Genomic DNA, 13,784 nt, shown 5'->3' with positions numbered 1-13,784 from the left:
AAGAAGTGCCCTCTACTGGCCTTTCTCTTTAAAAAAAAAAAAAATTTTATTTATTTATTATCAGCTAGAGACAGAGAAATTGAGAGGGGGAGATCAGGAGAGAGACAGAGGGACACACCTGCAGACCTGTTTTTCGACTCATGAAGCTTTCCACATGTATTTCCACATGTAGGTGGGGACCAGGGGCTTGAACCTGGTTCCTTGTGCACTGTAACATGTGCACTTAACCAGGTGAGCCACCACCTGGAACCTGGCCTTTCTTTTATTTATTCCCTTTTGTTGCCCTTGTTTTTTTATTGTTATAGTTATTATTTTTGTTGTTATTGATGTCGTCGTTGTTGGATAGGACAGAGAGAAATGGAGAGAGGAGGGGGAAGACAGAGAGGGGGAGAGAAAGACACCTACAGACCTGCTTCAACACTTGTGAAGTGACTCCCCTCAGGTGGGGGTATGGGGCTCGAACCGGGATCCTTACTCTGGTCTTTTCACTTTGTGCCACCTGCGCTTAACCTGCTGTACTACCACCCAATTCCCGCTGTTGGCCTTTCTTCAGTTCTGTGGCCCCAGAGGCACCTGAGCTTTCTCTACCTATGTTGGTTCCTCACAGTATCTAAAGTCTTTCTCCTTTCCATTTCAGGGGTCTCGCAGATGAAAAAGGTGAATTTACTGTAGTTTCTTTTTTTTCATAATTTTTAAAATATTTATTTTTTAATTTATTCTCTTTTTGTTGTCTCTGTTGTTTTATTGTTGTAGTAGTTGCTGATGTCGTTCGTTGTTGGATAGGACAGAGAGAAATGCAGAGAGGAGGGGAAGACAGAGAGGGGGAGGGAAAGACAGACATCTGCAGACCTGCTTCACTGCCTGTGAAGTGACTCCCCTGCAGGTGGGGAGCCAGGGGCTCGAACCGGGATCCTTGAGCCAGTCCTTGCACTTTGCGCCACCTGCACTTAACCCACTGCACTACTGCCCGACTCCCTTACTGTAATTTCAATACTGGAACATGATACAATTTGAAGTCTAATCATTCTGAATATTAATACTGTTTTATTCTAGTATTAACTTCAATGTCTTTTCTGACATTCTCCAATGAGTTTTGATATTTTTTTACTAGTAAAAAATTTTCCACAAGCTTTTTTTTTATTTTTTATTTTTCCCTTTTGTTGCCCTTGTTGTTTTTCCACAAGCTTTTAAAAACTGAAATTCCAAAGTAATACAGTATAAAAAAAGAAGCAAAACCAATAATTGCTGAAAGAACTAGGATCATTCCTGCCTGTCTGGAGGCCGAGGAGACCCTGCAGTGAGTGCTGTCTGGTTCCTCGTGTGACTGCTGTTCATACAAGGACAATTGCTCAGTGTGTGAGCCCTGACTGAACTACACACTCAGGTACTGTTTTTCTGCCTGTATGCTACACAACTATGAAAATCAGTCTAGAGAGTCGAGCGGAGTCTCTCTCTCTCTCCCTCTCTCTCAAAAATAAAATAAAATAATTGTATGCAACAAATTTAAATATCTGATTGTTATCTTTCGTTCTAGGTGGTATATATCTTCTCCATGGGGAAACAGTTTACAGCAAATAATTGGTCCACAGTTGTATATAAGACTAATGGGGACAGAGACCTCAGTTTAAATGTTGTCCAACAAATTTCAACATTGATGGTCTTTGCCATGGGTCCTTGTCAATGACTGATTCCAGAATCAAGTCCTACACTGAGTAGAGGACTTACAATGTAACTTTGTTTGGAAGTGCCCGCCCTTTGACCAACCAGTAGACCCTTCAGATTTGTCCCTGAGGCCACATGGGGACAGTGGGGAAAAGATTAAACTGGAGCTGGGCCCGTAACTAGCTCCCTTGGGCAGTGTACTGCTTTCTGGCTGTGTGACCCAAGTTTGAGTTCTGCCCCCCGCAGCATTCATTAAAGGTAGCTTGAGTGCTGGGATCCTTCACTCTTTCCAGTCTCTAAGGCCGTGAGCACCAAAGTCAGATCCTTTGTTACGGGACTGTCCTATTTGCTGAAGCATGTTTAGCCTCCACCCTCCAGATGCCAGTCCACTGCCCTGGTTGAGAACATCAACAATGTCTTCAGCTGTGACTACATGTCCCCTGGGGGGGCAAAATTAACCCAAATGAGATTCACCTCTGTAAAGTAAGCAAAACTATCAGCATAAAATATTTATCTCCACCATTCCAAGTAGGTGTGATTTGATATAGGAGATCATGTTAAATCTTTAAGTTTTTAAAAAAAATTTTTAATCTTTATTTGTTGGATGGAGACAGTCATAAATTGAGAGGGAAGGGGGTGATAGAGACAGAGAGACGCCTGCAGCCCTGCTTCACTACTTGTAATGCTTTCCTCCTACAGTTGGGGACCGGGGGCTCCAACCTGGGTCCTTGTGCACTGTAACATGTGCACTCAACCAGGTGTGTCACCACCTGGCCCCCTTTAAGTTTGTTTTAAACCAAGTTTCAAAGATGTCATATGGTTTACCAGTTTCCCCTCTCTCTCAGCTTTGAAATAATAAATCTGATATAATTACCGCTAGTCAAAGGCAGTTAACTGTCCTCCAGAGAACATTCCAAGGGAGACATGGTTATGTCTATTGCACCTAGTAGCTTTCTACAGACAGGAACAGAAGACAACACAGTCAGACTTCTGAGCACTTGATGCCTCAATCACTGAAGTGGTCACCAACTCAATGACTGGTAGTTATTCCTGTTTTTTTTTTTTTTTGTTAATGCAGTATGGTTTAAAGATTCAGGACTGCATTCCTAATTATATATATATATATATATATATATATATATATATATATTTTTTTTTTTTTTTACCAGAGCACTGCTCAGCTCTGGTTTATGGTGGTGCAGGGGATTGAACCTGGGACTTCGGAGCCTCAGGCATTATGCTATTTACCCTTGCCCTATATTTATTTTTTATTGCCATCAGTGTTGCTTGGGCTCAGTGCCAGCACTAGGAATCCACTGCTTCTGGAGTTTGCCACCTCCCAACCTACTAAATTCTAATTTTAAAAGGTGACAATAATGTTCTCAGTAAAATTTCTCCATTAAAAATATTTAATTTGAGCCCCCACACCTATGGACATCTAATCTTTGACAAAGGGGCCCAGACTATTACATGGGGAAAGCAGAGTCTCTTCAACAAATGGTGTTGGAAACAATGGGTTGAAACATGCAGAAGAATGAAACTGAATCACTGTATTTCACCAAATACAAAAGTAAATTCCAAGTGGATCAAGGACTTGGATGATAGACCACAAACTATCAGATACTTAGAGGAAAATATTGACAGAACTCTTTTCTGCTTAAATTTTAAAGACATCTTCAATGAAACGAATCCAATTACAAAGAAGACTAAGGCAAGTATAAACCTATGGGACTACATCAAATTAAAAAGCTTCTTCACAGCAAAAGAAACCACTACCCAAACCAAGAGACCCCTCACAGAATGGGAGAAGATCTTTACATGCCATGTTGAGTGAAATAAGTCAGAAACAGAAGGATGAATATGGGATGATCTCACTCTCAGGCCGAAGTTGAAAAATAAGATCAGAAAAGAAAACACAAGTAGAACCTGAAATGGAATTGGCGTATTGCACCAAAGTAAAAGACTCTGGGGTGGGTAGGTGGGTGGGGAGAATACAGGTCCATGAAGGATGATAAATGACCTAGTGGGGGCTGTATTGTTAAATGGGAAACTGGGGAATGTTATGCATGTACAAACTATTATATTTACTGTTTAATGTAAAACATTAATTCCTCAATAAAGAATTAAAAAATTTTAATTTATTTATATAATAGATGCAGATAAATCAAAAAGGAAGTGGGAGATAGAGGGGAGATAGAAAGAGACACCTACAGCACTACCCAGCAGTTCAAGCCATCTTGGGTCCTTAAACATTATAGCATGTATGCTCTACCAGGTGCACCACCAATTAGCCTCCGTGTGTGTGTGTGTGTGTGTGTGTGTGTGTGTGTGTGTGTGTGTGTGTGTGTGTGTGTGTAAAATCAGAGCTTTATGGGGCCAGGTGGTGGTGCACCAGATTGAGCATACGTTGCAATTCATAGTACCCAGTTTCAAGCCCTGAGCCCCCGCACTGCAGGAGAAAAGCTTTGTGAGTGGTGAAGCAGTGCTGTAGGTGTTTCTCTCTCTCTCTCTCCCCCCTCTCAGTTTCTCTGTCTCTACCAAATAAATAAATAAGTTAAATAATTAAAAAGATATATTCTTGGGGGTCGGGCAGTGGCTCAGTGGGTTAAGCGCATGCGGCCCAGGGCACAAGGACCGGCATAAGGATCCCGGTTCGAGCCCCTGGCTCCCTACCTGCAGGGGAATCACTTCACAGGCGGTGAAGCAGGTCTGCAGGTGTCTGTCTTTCTCTCCCCCTCTCTGTCTTCCCCTCCTCTCTCCATTTCTCTCTTTCCTGTCCAACAACGAACAGCATCAACAATGGCAATAATAATAACCACAACGAGGCTACAACAACAAGGGCAACAAAAGGGGGAAAGATGGCCTCCAGGAGCGGTGGATTCATGGTGCAGGCACCGAGCCCAGCAATAACCCTGGAGGGAAAACAAAATTAAAAAAATATATATATATGTATGTATATATATATATATATATTCTTGGGTGGGGGTAGATAGCATAGTGGTTATACAAAGAGACTCTATGTCTGAGGCTCTAAAGTCCCAGGTTCAACCCCCAGCACCACCATACACCATAAGCAGGAGCTGAGCAGTGCTCTAGTAAAAAGGGGGGAAGATTATTATTATTTTTTTATTATTATTACCTCCAGGATTATCACTGGGGCTCAGTGACAACACTGTGAATTTGCTGCTCCTGGCAGCCATTTCTTCTTTACTGTTATTATTATTGGATAGGACAGAGAAAAATTGAGAGGGAAGGGGAAAGTAGAGAGGGCAGAGGGGTCCGGGAGATGGTGCAGTGGATAAAGGGTTGGACTCTCAAGCATGAGGTGCTGATCCCCAACAGCACATGTACCAGAGTGATGTCTGGTTCTCTCTCTCTCCTCCTGTCCCTCTCATTAATAAATAAAAAATATTTTTTAAAAGGAGGGGGGAGAAAAATAGACACTTGCAGACCTGCTTCACCACCTGTGAAGTGACCCTCCTGTAGTTGGGGAGCCCAGAGCTCAAACCGGGATCCTTTCTTGGGTCTTTGAGCTTCGTACTATGAGCACTTAACCCAGTGCACCACCAGCCAAACCCCAAAAGAAAAAATTCTAACCTTAAAATAAAATCAGAGATTTCCATAAAAGTTGCAAAGGTAGAACAGAGGGCTGGCTCCCATAGTCCTTTACCCAGTTCCCTGTACTTGGCACAACTCAGAAGTCAGCATTGGTACATTACCTCTGGACTGGACTTGCATTCCACTAGTTTTTCCAGTAAGATCCTTAAATCTGAATGTATTTCTTTTATTACATTGATTTGCTAACCAAGCACACATGCACACATGCACAGCCTGTGTGTTCTAAGTACAGTTTGTTATACATAAAGCTTGGGAACAGAAGTCATAAATGATATTTATTATAGTTGTATGTTGTGACAGCGTTTTTTTAAGCATATATAAACACTTCTGGGGCCAGGCGGTGGCACACCTGGTTAAGTGCACATGTCACAGCGCACAAGGCCCAGGTTCAAGCGCCTGGTCCCCACCTGCAGGGGGAAAGCTTTAGGAGTGCTGAAGCTGGGCTGCAGGTGTCTCTCTGCCTCTTTCCCTCTCTATCTCCCCTTCCCTCCCAAATTTCTCTTTCTCTATCCAATAGTAAATAAATATATATTAAAGAATAAATAAATAAACAAACACTTGGGGGCCGGACGGTGGCGCAGCAGGTTAAGCGCAGGTGGCACAAAGCACAAGGACCGGCGTAAGGATCCTGGTTCGAGCCCCCGACTCCCCACGTGCAGGGGAGTCGCTTCACAGGCGGTGAGGCAGGTCTCCAGGTGTCTGTCTTTCTCTCCCCCTCTCTGTCTTCCCCTCCTCTCTCCATTTCTCTCTGTCCTATTCCAATAACAACGACAACATCAATAATAACTACAACAATAAAACAACAAGGGCAACAAAAGGGAAAAGATAAATAAAGATTAAAAAAAAGGAGAAGTGGGAGGAGCAGGAAGAGGGAAAGGAGGGAAAGAACAGGAAGAGGAAGAGAGAAAGGAGGAAGAGGAGGAGGAGGAGGATAAGCAGCAGTGTTGCAGTCACACACAGCATGGTAGAGGTAGGGTGGGTGGTTGTGCGCCCAGCTCCAGCCCCAGCTCATGCGGCACCTGGCAGCACCCAGGAGCGTGGCACATGGCCCCACATAGAAGTGTTTCTGAGTGTGTATGGGGGGACTCAGCCCCGCAGGAAGGCCTTCTCTCAACTTTTCTTACTGATGTGACAGACCACCTCGGACCCCCGCCTTGCCCGCAGCAGGAACAGCGTCTTGGCAGTCGTGGGGACAGTGCTGTGGAAGGTGGGTCCCGGTGCACGGTACTTGCAGTGGGTCCCTGCTCACGGAACCTTTCTGGTCCCCAAGTCCCAGCCCATTCACAAAAGGAAAAAAGGGGGCGGGCAGAGGAGACAACACAGTTGGTTATGCAAAGAGACTCTCATGCCTGGGGCTCCAGTGACTGAGGTTTAATGCGACACCATAAACCAGAGCTCTGGTTAAAAAAAAAAAAAAAAAAATATATATATATATATATAATATATTTTTATAATTTTATATTTTAATATTTTATATTTTAATATATATTATGGGGCCAGGTGGTGGCATAGCTGGTTGAATGACCCGGGTTCGAGCCCCCAGCCCCCAGCTCAGGGGGAAAGCTTTGCAAGTGGTGAAGCAGGGCTGCGGGTGTCTCTGGTTCTCTCCCCCTCTATCTCCCCAGCCCTCTCCATTTCTGGCTGCGGGTGTCTCTCTATCCCTCCACTCTCATTTTCTGGCTGTCTGTATCCAATAAATAGATAAACAATTAGAATTTAAAGTGATAATAAGAACACCGGGGCAGCTCTGGCCAAGCAGAAGAGCAGTCTCAGCTGGGGTGGGCCTCGGAGCCCCTGTGCTCGCAGCCCGCAGCTCTCGGCCGGAGAGCTCTCCTCCACTTCCCGCAGCCTGCGCGGCAGCTTTTGCAAAAAGGGGAAGCTGCACGAGAGCGGGGACACACGCGGGCACAATCTCCTCCCTTGTGCCTATTCTGGGGTCTCTCTACTAAAAGTTTGCTCTCCGCGACCCAGATGGGACTCGAACCCACAATCCCCAGCTCCGGAGGCTGATGCCTTATCCATTAGGCCACTGGGTCACCACAGGATCCGGGTCTTCCCACCATCTCCTTACGCGATGCCATCATCGCGCCCCGCCCCCGCGCTCCGAAGCGCTGCACCCGGCCGGGCGGGATTCGGGACCCGCGCCCCCCCCCCGGCGGCCAGGTGGCGCGCATGCGCTTCGCAGCCCCGGGCAAGAGCCGCGATCGAGCCCCGCCCCCTCCCCTAGCCCCGCCCCTCCCGTCCCTCCCTGGGTGCACAGCAGGCTAGGGGTGGGGACATTTAAATAAGACTCTACTTCTTCCCCCATTTTTATTGTTTGTTGGTTTTAATAAATGTGTTTTACTTATTTATTTTGCCTCCAGGGTTATCTCTGGGGCTCGGTGCCTGCACTATGAATCCACTGCTCCTGGAGACCATTTTTCCCCTTTTATTGGACAGGACAGAAAAATTGAGGAGGGGGAGATAGAAAGGGAGAGAGAAAGGTAGACACCTGCAGACCTGTTTCCTTGGTAAAGCGCCCTCCTGCAGGTGGGCAGCCGGGGGCTTGAACCCATGACCTTGCAGCTGTAACGTGCACTCAAAAGAGTGTCCCACTGCCCAGCCACCAGACCTCAACTAAAAAAAAAAAAAAAAAAAAGTTTTAAAATCTTTGTTCCCCGCAACATTTTTTCCCACTTTCTTGATTTATTAGTGATTTAATATTGATTTATAAAATTATAAGACAATGGGGCGGAGGGTAGATGGCATAATGGTTATGCAAACAGACTCTCATGCCTGAGGCTCCAGAGGCCCAGGTTCAGTCCCCTGCCCCACCATAAACCAGAGCTGAACCGTGCTCTGGTTAAAATAATAATAATAATTATAAGACAACTTGGGCATAACAGCACATCTTTTCCACCACCAGAATTCTGTCTCCCTATTCCCTCAATTTGAAACTGCAGTAGTTCTCCCAAGGTCATAGAGATGAGCTATTACTTCCATAAATATATATATATATATTTATATTATATTTATATATATTGTATTTATATATTTCTTCCATAAATATATATTTATATATTATATTTGTATATATCATATTTATATTATATTTATATATATATTTCTTCTTCTGATCTAGTCCTGATTGTTTTATTACAGAAATATTGGTTTTCAGGACTAGTGTTAATGCATGAGCAGTTAATTATCTCCTTGTTTGTTTTTTAATTTTTTATTAATGAGAAAGATAGGAGAGAGAGAAAGAACCAGACATCATTCTGCTAGGGATTGATCTCAGGAACTGATACTTGAAAATCTAATGCTTTATCCACTTTATCCACTACCTCCTGGACCCATTTCTTATCTTCTTGTGATGGTGGTGTTCACACACAACTCTCACACCACCCTGGTCTGTCTTCACCATTATATACTAGGTACCTAATGCCCTACCCCATTCCCATTTCCCCTAGTCCAGAGTCCTCCAGTCATCCTTGCAACCTTTTTTTTTCTAATATTTTTTATATTTATTTTCACTTTTGTTACCCTTGTTTTTTATTGTTGTTGTTGTTTTTATTGCTGTTGTTGTTGATGACGTCATTGTTGGATTGGACAGAGAGAAATGGAGAGAGGAGGGGAAGACAGAGAGGGGGAGAGAAAGATAGACACCTGCAGACCTGCTTCATCTCCTGTGAAGCGACTCCCCTGCAGGTGGGGGGGGGGGTCGGACCAGGATCCTTCCACAGGTCCTTGCACTTCAGGCCTCGTGCGTTTAACCCACTGCGCTACCCCCCAACTCCCATGTTTGTTTGTTTTTAAAAGATTTATTGGAAGTGTGAAAGAGAGTTAGTATCACTTGGGCACATGCAATGTCAAAGATCAAACTTAGCACCTTGTGCTTGAGACCCTAGTGCTTTATACACTGTGCCATCTCCTGGGATACACTGCAATATATTTTTTCATTAATAAGAGTTTTATTATTATTTACTTCATGAGAGAGAGAAGTAGGCCAGAGCATCACCTTATGCTAGCATATGCAGTTCTCGGATCGAACTCAGTAAACAAGCCTTGCGTTCTCTGAGCTGCATCATGTTCCTGGCTACTATATTCTTGTAGGTTTACAAGGAAACTGAGCAGAAATTACAAGCTTTCCACATAACCACTGACCTGCCCTCCGCAATTTCCCTATTATTGGCATCTTCCAGTAGTGTGGTACACTTATTATATCTGATCAATTGATGAGTCAATATTAGCACATTATATTAAGGTTCATAATTTGCATTAGGGTTCATTCATTTTTTAATTAATTGCTTTTGTTTGTTTTTGTTATAGTTGGGACTCTGGAATTTCAGGTATGATTTTTTTTCAGTCATTCTATCTCCCCACCCCCATGTTTTTTTTTTTTAATAGGACAGAGAAATTGAGAGGCGAGGGGAGATAGGAAGGGAGAGAGGGGTAGGGCAGATAGCATAATGGTTATGCCTGAGGCCCCTAAGTCCCAGGTTCAATACCCCACACCAGTATAACTGGCAGGGTGAGAGACAGACATGCAGACAGACACCTGGAGGAGGTGCTATAGTATGCAAAGTACTGGACTCACAAACACCAGGTCCTGAGTACATGCCAGAGTGATGCTCTAGTTCTGTCTCTCTCTTGTGAAATAATTAAAATAAATTTTTAAAAATTTATTTTATTTTCCCTTTTGTTGTATTTTTTATTGTTGTTGTAGTTATTATTGTTGATGTCATCGTTGTTGGATAGGACAGAGAGAAATGGAGAGAGGAGGGGAAGACAGAGGGGGGGAGAAAGATAGACACCTGCAGACCTGCTTCACTGCCTGTGAAGCGACCCTCCTACAGCCATGACATCATCTCCCCAGACAATAACTTGGATCCACCTGCATATCAGATTTCAGGCTCAGGGGAAAAAAAAATACCAGCATAGCCACAGGCTCCTGTTGGTGGGGAGCTAAGGGCTGGAACGGCGATCTTTAAGCTGACCTTTGTGCTTTGCGCCATGTATTCTTATTCCGCTGCACTACCGCCCAACTCCCTATCTGTGTGATTTTTTTTTTTTTTTTTTTTACCAGAGCACTAGAGCACTGCTCAGCTCAGCTCTGGCTTACGGTGGTTCTGAGGATTGAATTTGGGACTTGACAGAGCCTCAGGCATGAGAGTCTATTTGTATAACCATTATGCTATCTACCCCTGCCCGTGTGATTTTTTAAAAATTTTTATTTATTTATTTATTTTCCCTTTTGTTGCCCTTGTTGTCTTTTATTGTTGTTGTAGTTATTATTGTTGTTGTTATTGCTGTCATCATTGTTGTTGGATAGGACAGAGAGAAATGGAGAGAGGAGGGGTAGGCAGAGGGAGAGAAAGACAAACACCTGCAGACCTGCTTTACCGCCTGTGAAGTGACTCCCCTGCAGGTGGGGAGCCAGAGGCTCGAACTGGGATTCTTATGCTGGTCCTTGCGCTTTGCGCCACATGCACTTAACCTGCTGTGCTACCCCCCACTCCCATGATTTAAAAAAAAATTTTATCTATTTATTTCGTTTTGTTGCCCTTGCTCTTTTATTGTTGTAGTTACTATTGTTGTTGTTGTTGGATAGGACAGAGCGAAATGGAGAGAGGAGGGGAAGATAGAGAGGGGGAGAGAAAGTCACTTGCAGACCTGCTTCACTGCTTGGGGATCCTTATGCTGGTCCTTGTGCTTTGCGCCACCTGTGCTTAATCCACTGCACTACCACCCCACTCCCGTGATTTTTAAAAATTATTTTATTTATTAAAAGGAAAAACTGGCAAAACCATAGAATAGGAGGGGTACAACTCCACACAATTCCCACCACCAGAACTCTGTATCCCATCCCTTCCCTTGATAGCTTTCCTATTCTTTAACCCTCTGGGAGTATGGACCCAAGGTTATTGTGGGGTGCAGAAGGTGGAAGGTCTGGCTTCTGGAATTGCTTCCCCGCTGAACATGGACATTGACAGGCTGATCCATACTCCCAGCCTGTCTCTCTCTTTCCCTAGTGGGCTGGGGCTCTGGGGAAGCAGAGCTCCAGGACACATTGGTGGGGTTGTCTGTCCATGTAAGTCTGCTTGGCATCATGGTAGCATCTGGAACCTGGTGGCTGAAAAGAGAGTTAGCATACAAAGCCAAACAAATTGTTGATTAATTATGAACCTAAAGGCTGGAATAGTGCAGATGAAGAGTTGGGGGGGGGGTCACCGTTTTGTAGATAGCTAGTAGGCATATTTTAGTTATATTCCAAAGGGCCTGTGGCTATACTAGTTTTTTTGTTTGTTTGTTTGTTTCCCTGAGCCTGAAATCTGATATGCTGGTGGATCCAAGTTGTCTGGGGAGATGATGTCATGGCTGGAAAAAGGACCAGAAAGCTGGATCAGGGAAGAGAGTAGCTCCCAAATATGGGAAAGGTGTATAAATATTGTTGACTGTAAACCCCATTGATTTGATATGATTTGGGGTACATGTTCAGCTTAGGAGCCTGTGTGACCTCTGCATCCCTGTAGTTCTGAGCTCAAATTCTGTGGTCATGAGTAGGAATGTTCCAAGCTGCCTCAATTTCAGGACCCGTCTTCCTCAGGTGTAGCATAGAGTATGTTGTCTATCCTCCCTTCGGAGTATGGAACATTCTGTACCATTGTGGAACATTCTGTACCATTGTTGATCCACGTTGAGGGCAAGATCCTATGGGGGCCCACAAAGGGGTCTATTTTGTTTTTCCAGATAGAGATGACTGGTAACAATGGAGAGAAGGATTTTTAAAAAGTTTATTTATTTATTCCCTTTTGTTGTCCTTGTTGTTTTATTGTTGTAGCTATTATTGATATTGTTGTTGTTGGGTAGGACAGAGTGAGCTGGAGTGAGGGGTGATGACACAGGCCACAGGGAGTTAAACTTGGAGAAATGAGAGCTTTTTTTTTTTTTTTATCTGCAGGGTTATTGCTGGGGCTCAGTGCCTGCTCCACAAATCCACTGCTCCTGGAGGCCATTTCTTCCCCCCCCTTTTGTTGCCCTTGTTGTTTTAGCCTTGTTGTGATTATTTTGTTGTTGATGATGTCGTTCGTTGTTGGACATGACATAGAGAAATGGAGAGAGGAGGGGAGGACAGATGGGGAGAGAAAGACAGACACCTGCAGACCTGGGGGGGGGGGGCTCGAACCGGGATCACTAAGCCGATCCTTGCGCTTTGCCACGTGCGCTTCACCTGCTGCGTTAATGCCCGGCCCCTGATTTCATTTAATAGGATACAGTAGCTTTGAGCAAAGATGCTAACGCCACACTCACTGGGATGGTATTGGGACTCATCAGATTCCTTGTGCACTGACTTTACAAGACAGGCATGTCCTGGAAATACTTCATCAGGACCTATACGTAGGTCACTGTCAAGTGCAGTTGACTTAATACTGAGCGGCAACAAATCGGGGTCGTAGCACAAGTTCTCTGGCTGTTCTTCAGAACAAGTCCAAAGGAGAGGAAAAAGCAGGTGCAGTCCTCCTCACCACCAGAATAACCATCTTGCAGGAGTCTAAAGCACCAGCCACCCAAGGGACAGGAAGTTGCCCGCTTGCTTTTTAAAACCTTCCTCTACAATATTCCATTGTATCTATGCGTCACAGTTTTATCCTACCGAGGAACACTTTGACTCCTTTTTCGAAAAAAAAAATCTTAGCCACTGCAAATACAGTTGTGTGAACAGTTGTGTGTAGAACCCCCCCCCCCCTCCGTCCACTGAGCGTGGGGCCTCATGCTTGAGTTCACAAAGTTTTATCCACTGCACCACCTCTCACATCCTGAAGGTGCAATCTCTCGGGGCCAAGTGTTGGCTCTGTAGGTCGAGTGCCCACATCACAGTGCGCAAGGACCCGGGTTCAAGCCCCTGGTCCCCACCTACAGGGGGAAAAGCTTCAGGAGTGGCAAAGCGGGGCTGCAGGTGTTACCATTCGCTCTCCATCATCTCCACCTCCTGTCTTGATTTCTGTCTCTATCCAATAACAATGATGAGAAGATGCAACCCCCCCCCCCCCACCACCACCACCACTGTGATCGCACCCGGGACATTTAGAAGCTCAGGGACGACAGTCTTGACACTCCTTTTGTTACGGCCTCCGTGACCTCACTGACCCAAGTCCAGAAACGATTAAAAGGTGCGACAGCAAGGGAGCTTCCTTCTCGCCTTGCATTGTGACCCAACCCCGCCGGCCTTCTGCGCTAGGGTGCGGCTAGGGTGCGGGGTGGCCGCGTCGCCACTGGCCGAGCAGCCTGTGTGGCCGCCCGCCAGCTGCTGCACGCCGGGCCGCGGGCTCCCCACGCGGGGCAGGTCACCGGGGCTGCGGCCCACTCCGCCAGGCAGCCCGGGATCGCCGGCCACTCCCTAATCTCGCGATACTCTCACCCCCATCCGGTAGGCCCCCCAAAGCACCCCCAACGTGTAATTCAAATCCACCAATGGGCGCGGTGCGTCCGCTCGAACCGGCCAATCGGGACGCGGGGCCGCCGGG

The 13,784-nt window shown here is 45.3% G+C and overlaps 1 non-coding gene across 1 annotated transcript; it reads right to left on the bottom strand.

Annotated features, from left to right (window-relative positions):
- Window positions 1-7,243: 7,243 nt before the first annotated feature.
- Window positions 7,244-7,316, bottom strand: TRNAR-CCG (transfer RNA arginine (anticodon CCG)). The gene has a single exon. It is a non-coding gene; the product is annotated as a tRNA-Arg (tRNA).
- Between the last annotated feature and the right edge of the window lie 6,468 nt (window positions 7,317-13,784).

Source organism: Erinaceus europaeus, chromosome 12, assembly GCF_950295315.1.
Source record: "Erinaceus europaeus chromosome 12, mEriEur2.1, whole genome shotgun sequence".
Taxonomy (NCBI): domain Eukaryota; kingdom Metazoa; phylum Chordata; class Mammalia; order Eulipotyphla; family Erinaceidae; genus Erinaceus; species Erinaceus europaeus.
This window is presented reverse-complemented; position numbering and strand designations above follow the sequence as displayed.